Source organism: Lagopus muta, chromosome Z, assembly GCF_023343835.1.
Source record: "Lagopus muta isolate bLagMut1 chromosome Z, bLagMut1 primary, whole genome shotgun sequence".
NCBI lineage: Eukaryota > Metazoa > Chordata > Aves > Galliformes > Phasianidae > Lagopus > Lagopus muta.
The window spans coordinates 19525810-19533970 of NC_064472.1; the positions used below are offsets into that span (position 1 = coordinate 19525810).

The 8161-nt window shown below is 37.9% G+C and overlaps 2 protein-coding genes across 5 annotated transcripts in view; one reads left to right on the forward strand and one right to left on the reverse strand.

Annotated features, from left to right (window-relative positions):
• Positions 1-8161, reverse strand: part of PDE4D (phosphodiesterase 4D) — a 582076-nt gene that overhangs the window by 380844 nt on the left and 193071 nt on the right. The window lies entirely within an intron of this gene.
• Positions 1-8161, forward strand: part of LOC125686905 (uncharacterized) — a 307235-nt gene that overhangs the window by 204452 nt on the left and 94622 nt on the right. The window lies entirely within an intron of this gene.

Consider the following 8161-nt stretch of genomic DNA (forward strand, 5'->3'; position numbering starts at 1 on the left):
ACTGCATCCAAGGTAGCTCCCAATCTTCATGTTCCCAACCAGCCTTTCTTTGTTTGTAAGAACAAGGTCCAGCAGCACATCTCCCCTCAATCGCTCCTCTACCACTTGCAACAGAAAGTTTTCTTAAATGCACTGCAGGAACTTCCTGGACTGTATGTGCCTAGCTGCTTTGCTTTTCCAGCAAATATCAGGATGGTAGAAGTCCCCCATGAGAAACAGTGCCTATGAAAAAGTACTTTCAGCTGTCTGCAGAAGGCCTCATCAACTTCCTTTTCCTGATGAGGCAGCCCATAGTAAACACTCACAATGGTGTCGCCATATTAATTTGCCCCTTAATTTTCACTCATAAGCTCTCCACTCATTTATTATTCATTCCTAGGTGAGCTCAATACATTCCATAAACCTGTCCTTCCTAAAAAGTATGTAGTCACAGAATCACAGAATCACAGAATGGCCAGGATTTAAAGGAACCACAGGGATCATGAATCTACAACCTCCTGTCATGCAGGGCCACCAACTTCCTTACTTAATACAAGACAAGGCTGCCCAGAGTCTCATCCAATCTGGTCTTGAACACCTACAGGGACGGGGCATCCACAACCTCTCTGGGTAGCCTGTTCCAGCACCTCACCACTCTCTCCATAGAGAACTTTCCCCTGACATCCAACCTAAATCTCCCCTCCTTCAACTTAAAACCATTTCCCCTTGTCCTGCTGTTATCTACCCTTTCAAAGAGTTGATTCCCCTCCACTTCGTAGGCTCCCTTTAGATACTGAAAGGCTGCAATGAGGTCACCCCGCAGCCTTCTCTTCTCCAGGCTGAACAAGCCCAGCTCCCTCAGCCTGTCTTTGTAGGGGAGGTGCTCCAGTCCCCTGATCATCTTTGTGGCTCTCCTCTGGACCTTCTCCAACAGCTCCCTGTCATGGTAGTCATCCATGACTATGGGCAGACTGAGTTCCTATGGTGCGTTCAGCCCAGAGCAGAGGAGCTGAGGGGAGGCCTCATGGCAGCTGCAGCTGCTCAAAGGAAGAGGACGGGCAGTGCTGAGCTTTGCTTTCTGGTGAGGGTCAGGGTGGGCAGTAGGGAAAAGCTCATAATTAAAGGACAGTAGGGCCCTGGAACAGGCTGCCCACGGCAGTGGGCACTGTCCCTAGCTGCCAGCGTTCAAGAAATACTTGGACACTGCTTTCAGACATAGGGTTTGGATTTTGGATGGTGCCATGTGGAGCCAGGAGTGGACTCCATGATCCTTGTGGTCCCTTGTAACTTGGGATATACTATGGTTCTGTGGTTCTATGACAGCGTTCCAATCATTCAGTCTGTCCCACCATGTCTATGACTGCAACAAGATAATGGTCTTGCAACCACACACAGCTTTCTTAATTCTTCCTGTTTATTTTCTGTGCTGCATGTTATTATACAGGCACTTCAGAAAAGAAAAGGGAACAGAGGATGCAGGAATCTCTAAGGGATACAAGAAGATCTCCCATTGCTTAATGCACCTCATACCATGGGAGGGATCTAAGGAACATCTGTCAGTCTTTGATTGGCCTGGCTTATTTCCCAGTCAGTTCCAATGGCGTGAGCACTGCCATTTTGGACCCCACCCTTCACATTCTTCAGTTTAAAGTGCATCTCACTATTTTAGCATACTAAACTATCACACCAGGAGGCACTACGTCATTGGGAAGACATAAGAGAGGGGACAGAAAAAAATGAAATGCATTTTGAGTATGAACAATAGTGGAAACAAATTGCACAGAGAGGTTGTGGAATCTTCTTCTCTGGACATATTCAAAATCCATTTGGATGCCTTTATGTGTAACCTGCTTTAGGGAGCCTGCTTTAGCAGCAGGTTGGACTAGAAGACCTCCAGAGGTCTCTTCCAATCCCTATGATTCTGTAATTCTGTGGGATATTTCAAAGCTATGAGTAATCAATAGGTACTGCTTCCCTCACTGTAACTCTTACTATTCATAGCTTAAAGCTTCTATTCATCAAGGAAGTCATTAAGATGACAAGATCATCATATTCAAAATAAACATCAACTAAATTTGATATCTTAACTATACATTTTCCTACCAACTATTAATGGTTAATATATTACCAAAAATGGAATATGCACTGTAAGCAAGCATCAATAAATATACTTTCTCTCAATCACCGGTAGAATTTAATCCAGATATGGTGGTGCACCCTCCATTTTACCAAAAATAAAATAAACTTTATTATTAGAAATAAGCTACATTCCCACTTATAAGAACAAACTCTTTCAGAAAGTAATGCTTTTCCTTTCTAGAGATGCAATATGCCTCATACTGATTAAACTTGCAAAGGAAAGCTGACATTCCACATCTCTGCACATATCAGCTTTCTTTCAAATCTGTCCATAAGGGGATATTAAGTGGTGTCCATCTAACACTTCTTTCTTCATAAAACACTCACTGTCAAAAAAATCAGTCTTTGAACTTACCCACCAAGACTACCTACTTAACAGTCAAATGGTTTTGCCTTGCTTTTGGATTTATACATTCCTCTCGTATTTCACATTTTTAGCACATCAACATAATCTCACAGATTTTCCCATCATCTACTAGTTCCAAAATCTTCTTTATCAAAGGAATACTGTGCAAAAAAAAAAAAAAAAAAAAAAAAAAAAAGATTTGATTCAATTTAAGATATATTAGATATGAAATCCACTAAAGTTCTTCTGGTATGATATGCAAAATACCCTTCTAAGTTAACCTGCATCAATACACTCAGGCATCTCAAGCAGAGTGTGACTGATTGTCACACAGCTAAAACCATAACACCTTATGTTTCAATTCCATTATCACTTCTCAGACATATATTTCTACTAATATTTACATACTATTCCTGTGTCAAAACTTGTTAAAAAAAATAAAGAAGAAGAAAAAAATTGATTATATAGCTCCTGTTAAGAAACACGTTTATAGTTTTAAGGTATGTCTTCAATTACAAGAGTTTAAGTCTTGACTCTGTTTGACTATGACAGGCTTGACTTGCTAAATTAACAGGTTTTTGTATTCTATAAATTGGAGAACTGGCACCATGCTTTTGTAGAAAAATTTACACTCAAAGAAGTATATTCATACACATTAATTTTATAAGCTAATATTTTTATAAATTCCAACAGCATGAGAATTAATGCTATTCAGGATGTACAAATCACAAACCTCTAATAATCTGAAGATATGAGCATCTTGAAACACAAATGAAAATAAGGTCCTTATAGTCACTTACATAAAACATTAAAAATATGAGTTTCTTATTTACTTTATCTTTACAGATAATTCATAAAGAACATTAATTCAACAATGTTTACTAAGTTGTAAAAGTTATTTTTATCGTAGAGAGGTTAGCATATGCCAATTATTATAACATCTTGATGCCAGTACCACTAAGTAGTAAACAAAGCAATAATAAGCTGCCAGACAAGTAAACAACAAAATTCTTAATTAGCAACTGCTACTAAACTCAGAGTAATTTCTACTATTTATAAGTCTGAAAACATTTATCTCCCTTTTCCTTGGGTTCTGTGGAAGTAGATAGGACATAATACATCAAGAGCAGCTTTTCTAGTCTAGATGGAGAACAGAATGATTTTTAGACTGGAAAGAAAGGTGTATTGTATTGGCGCACACAATAGACTTTTGCTAAGCTTTTCAAAGGTACCATTATTTTTCCAGGTCGTGTATTTGTAGAAACTAAGCAGTTAACTGGCTAAAGGAGAATAGCATTATACAGCATCTCAGATTTCAGAAAGTCAATAAACAATGTGATAAATCTCCTATCTTTTCTTAGTAGAGAATAAAGTCTCTGTACCAGCAAAATACTATTACATTGCCTTCAATGCTGGATGCTCTTTTGGTTTCTTGACTCTTTATGGAAAGGCATAAAGAAAAAAAATGGTACTTAGGAGATCTTGCGTAAGCTGTGCAATAGTGGCTACTACTTGGTTAGACCTAGAGCTTTACAAGAAAGGAAAAGGCAAAGGAAATAGTTTTCCTTGACTGAAGAATTTCTAATGGCTGCTTAGGTGCTGCATAAAAAGAAGCAAGGCCAGCAGGGCAAAGGAGAAGATCTGCATCCAGATGTCCAGCCCTAAGTATAGGAAAGGCACAGACCTGTTGGAGCACAGAGTTTGCACACCTGTTTGAGTTCAGAGTAGGGTCACAAAAATGATCCAAGTCATGGAACATCTGCCCAGCTGAGAGAATTGGGGTTGTTCAGCCTGGAGAAGAGAAGGCCACCTGAGAATGGACTTTCTGTATCTAAGGCGGGCTGTAAGAAAGAAGGAGACAGACTGCTAAAGGGTCTATTGTGTAAATAAAAAAGGGAATGGTTTCAAACTAAAAGAGGGGAGATTTAGATAAGGATAATGGATATAAGAAAGCAGTTTTTTTACAGTAAGAGCGGTGAACAGGTTGCCCAGAAAGGTGGTGGAAGCCCTGTCCCTGCAGACACTCGAAGTCAGGATGGACATGACTCTAAGAAACCTGATCTAGTTGTAGGTGTCCCTGTTCATTGCAGATCCCTTCCAGCTGAAAAGATTTGACAGTTCTATACTTAATATATAAAATAGACACAATTAGGGAACAAGTACCATGATTTCTGGATTGCAAAGGCAAATTTTGCCTCACTGATGTGCAATTGCCTATGTTTAAGTACAGATGAAACCTTGGTTTCATGAAGAAACTTAGACCTGTAAATCACTTCAGATAAAATTTACAGGAGATCTACTATAAAGAAATAATGTTCTGGGAAATCTGACAGAAAAGAAGATGCAGGTCTAAGAAATTAGGATGTATTTTAAGGAAATCTTGGGGAATTCCTGGAGTAGTGAGTGGAACGAAGATCTACGGTATTTCTTCTCTATTTTTTCCTGGTTGAAATTTCAGTAGTGAAAAATAGAACACAGCAAGATGATATGGCAAGATGATTAAATTGACATATGACTAATCGCCTTTAAAAATACTAGTTTTTTTTTTTATTTTATTTTAAAGACAGCTAAACTCTGAACACAGACCATGAAATAATGATAGTCATGTGAGAAGCAAATAGAGATACTTGAAATTTTAAAAATAACCAGAATATCAGCTCAATTTGTTATATAGAGTATTTTTTTATCACCAGTTGGACAAATATCTGAGCTGAAGTCTTTATTTTCCAATCTCAATAATCCTAACCACTGATACATGGTATCTTTAATTTTTTGACCTAAAAATATAATTTTAACAGAAATCCATAATGACTCTTTTCAGTTCATACTTTACATATGAGAAAACAGGTTAATTGACTTGCCCAAGAGCACATAATAAACAAATGGCAAAAAAAAAAAAGATCCAACATGCTCACACGTATCTTCTTCATTCTTTTCTCTTTCTTGTAACTCTCACGTATGTCAGTTCAAAGCACTCTGTGGTTTGAAAAAAGAAGGAATAATCTAGACTCTGGGAAAAATACATCAGTCAATTATGATGATACGCTATTCTATGTAATGCACTGTTACATTCTATGAAAGAAATACAACTCTACTAAATAAACCGTGTAATAATTATTGGGATGATTATACGGGGCCAAAGGAAATATTCAAATATTCAAAACAGTACCTAATTTTCTGAATTGCAAAGGCATCATGTCTTTCAACTCTTTGATGCCATTTAGAATTTTTGGTGGTTGATTTTTTTTAATGTTAACTCTCTTTAGCCTTGATATTAAAGATGTACTATTCTGTTTTAACCCTCATCTTAACATATGCCATTCTTCGTCCCCATTTCTTTTCCAAAAAACTAATGCTTTTTAGATATTTTAAAGTTTTCTATAAAACTTAAGACAGAAGAAGCTTCGAAGCTGTGTACTGTTTTCTCAGGTGTGTCTTGGTGGTTTTAACTGGGGTTTTAAGAATGATGATCTCTTGCGAGAAAATAAAAAAAAAAATTAAAAAAAAGTAGTTTTGGTATCATTTTTTCATATCTGAGCCAGTAATTTTAAATACCATCTTCACAATATGTTTCCTTTACAGCTCTGCACACCATTTTTCCCACTCCCTCTAAATGAGAATAACGTGAAAATTTCTGTAAAACAAATCTATCAGCCTGGACCATAATAAATCCAAGGGAATCTATCAAGGAATGGTTCTTCTCATGAGTAAGACAGGAATAATAGAAATCTTATAATGATAAAGGAACCGAACAGCTTCAGTAACAATTGGTGTCTTTTTCAAAAGTACAGGGATTTTTTGCAAGCTATTTGTTTTAGAAGAATACTAAGAATATACTTCTCTTTGCTTTTCATGAAAAAGCAATTGACCCAGAACTTGAAATGAAAGTCTTGGAAATGCTAGGCTTTTTCTGAAATTCCGTGAATATATTCATAAAGCAATTTGTCACAGTTCACTTGTGTTTCCATATTATAGCTCATCGTTACATTCGGAAAGTTTAACTACAAGAATTTATTTTTTCTAAGAAAGCCATGGAACAGTCAAATTTACTAAGCTTCTTTACTCCACTTTGCTTGATTACTTCTAAAACAGAAGCCTACTTGAAGCATTTTTGCCAATCCCTTAAAATGAAAATAAAAACCACTTTCCCCTTCAATTTTAATGCAGCTTGCCTTGTCAAAGCAGCATGACTGCACGTTTTAAAGGAAGAAAAGATTTTAAAACTGAAAAAAAAAAAACCAACCAAAAACAAACAAACAAAAAACTGTTTGTGGAATTTTTAATTCCTATTTGAACAGTTATCATAGAAATTGTAACTTCATTTTTTTTAAAATGACCCCCAAGCCACCCCCACCCCCCCAAAAAAAAAGAAGAAGAAAAAGATATGTTACTCTTCCCACCATGACTTGTCATCCCCTCAGTAACTCATCAGTCATGGAGAAAAGACTGAGTGTACTAAGCCAACCATTGCAATTTACAAAAACGTAACTTCTTCACATTCAGAAAAGAGAAATGTATTCAGTCTTAAAGACTGAAAGCCCCAGATGCATAGTGGTTGGGTTTTTCTTGTTTTGTTTCGGTTTTTTTTTCCTTTTTTCCTGCGAAAGAAATAACAATATATTGAAAAGAGCACTAAACTGAGTATTTGTTCATTTTGAAGCATATGACTTGTTCTTTCAAATCCTACACTGTGAAAAAAATAACGTCATTAACTTTGGACAAGCATGAGTTCACACAAGTGATATAGAGGTGTAGCCACAGAGTGGCTGCTTGAAAGCCAAAGGTATTGAAAGACATTTTAATGACTACTGATGTACAGCTTTAATTTAGAATTCCTGAATCTGTTTTTATTTCTCAATTATAGTCAAAGTGGAAACGAGGCAAACATTGGGTAGAAATAGAGCAGTCGTGCCAGAGAATATTCAGGTATGTCTCGCTGAGATTTATGGCCAAAGCTCCATAGTAAAGAACACAGTGTGTACCACAGAAACACACAAAGCAATCTTCATGCATAAAGGATTCTATTATTTATTCATCGAGCATATCATACTGTAAAAACCTGATTATCCAGGAAATCAAAAATCTAGAGGGTGAGCATTAAGTACTGCCATTCTGCCCACCATTCTCAGCAAAAATCTTTTATTCACAATATCCGCTTAATATTCAAACAGAAGCCTGTGGCTTTCCACGAAAAGGAAGTGGTTCCAGCTACTGGAAATGAAGACAGAATAATGAATTGATCGATCAAATACAATGTCCTACTGATTGTGACAGAGAATTTGTTTTTAGAAGAGATGTCTGTGATAGCCATCAAGGGCAAAATAGGTATTGGTGAGCCTCACACTGCAAAATACATCTACAGCTCATTTAACAGGGAACAATAGACTACTAAATGACGGACTCCTCCCTTTGGCTACGAAACCATTAGCCTATTTTCTCATCTAAGCCCATTCAAAGTAGCAAGACCCTAACCCTGGATTTGCCAGGCTGCCTCCCACCTCCCAGAGCGCTCAATTATTTCAACTTCGCCTGAGCAGCACACGCATTCCTCCTTTCCCACCCGGCATCCTCACGGGGAGCGCGGGCAGCGCCAAGAGCCGCGGGCAGCGGAGCGGGGCCGGGGCGGAGCGCGGCGGAGAGCTCCGCTCGGGGCTCCGCGCCGGCACCGACGCGGCCGCGCTCCCGCCCACGTGCTCA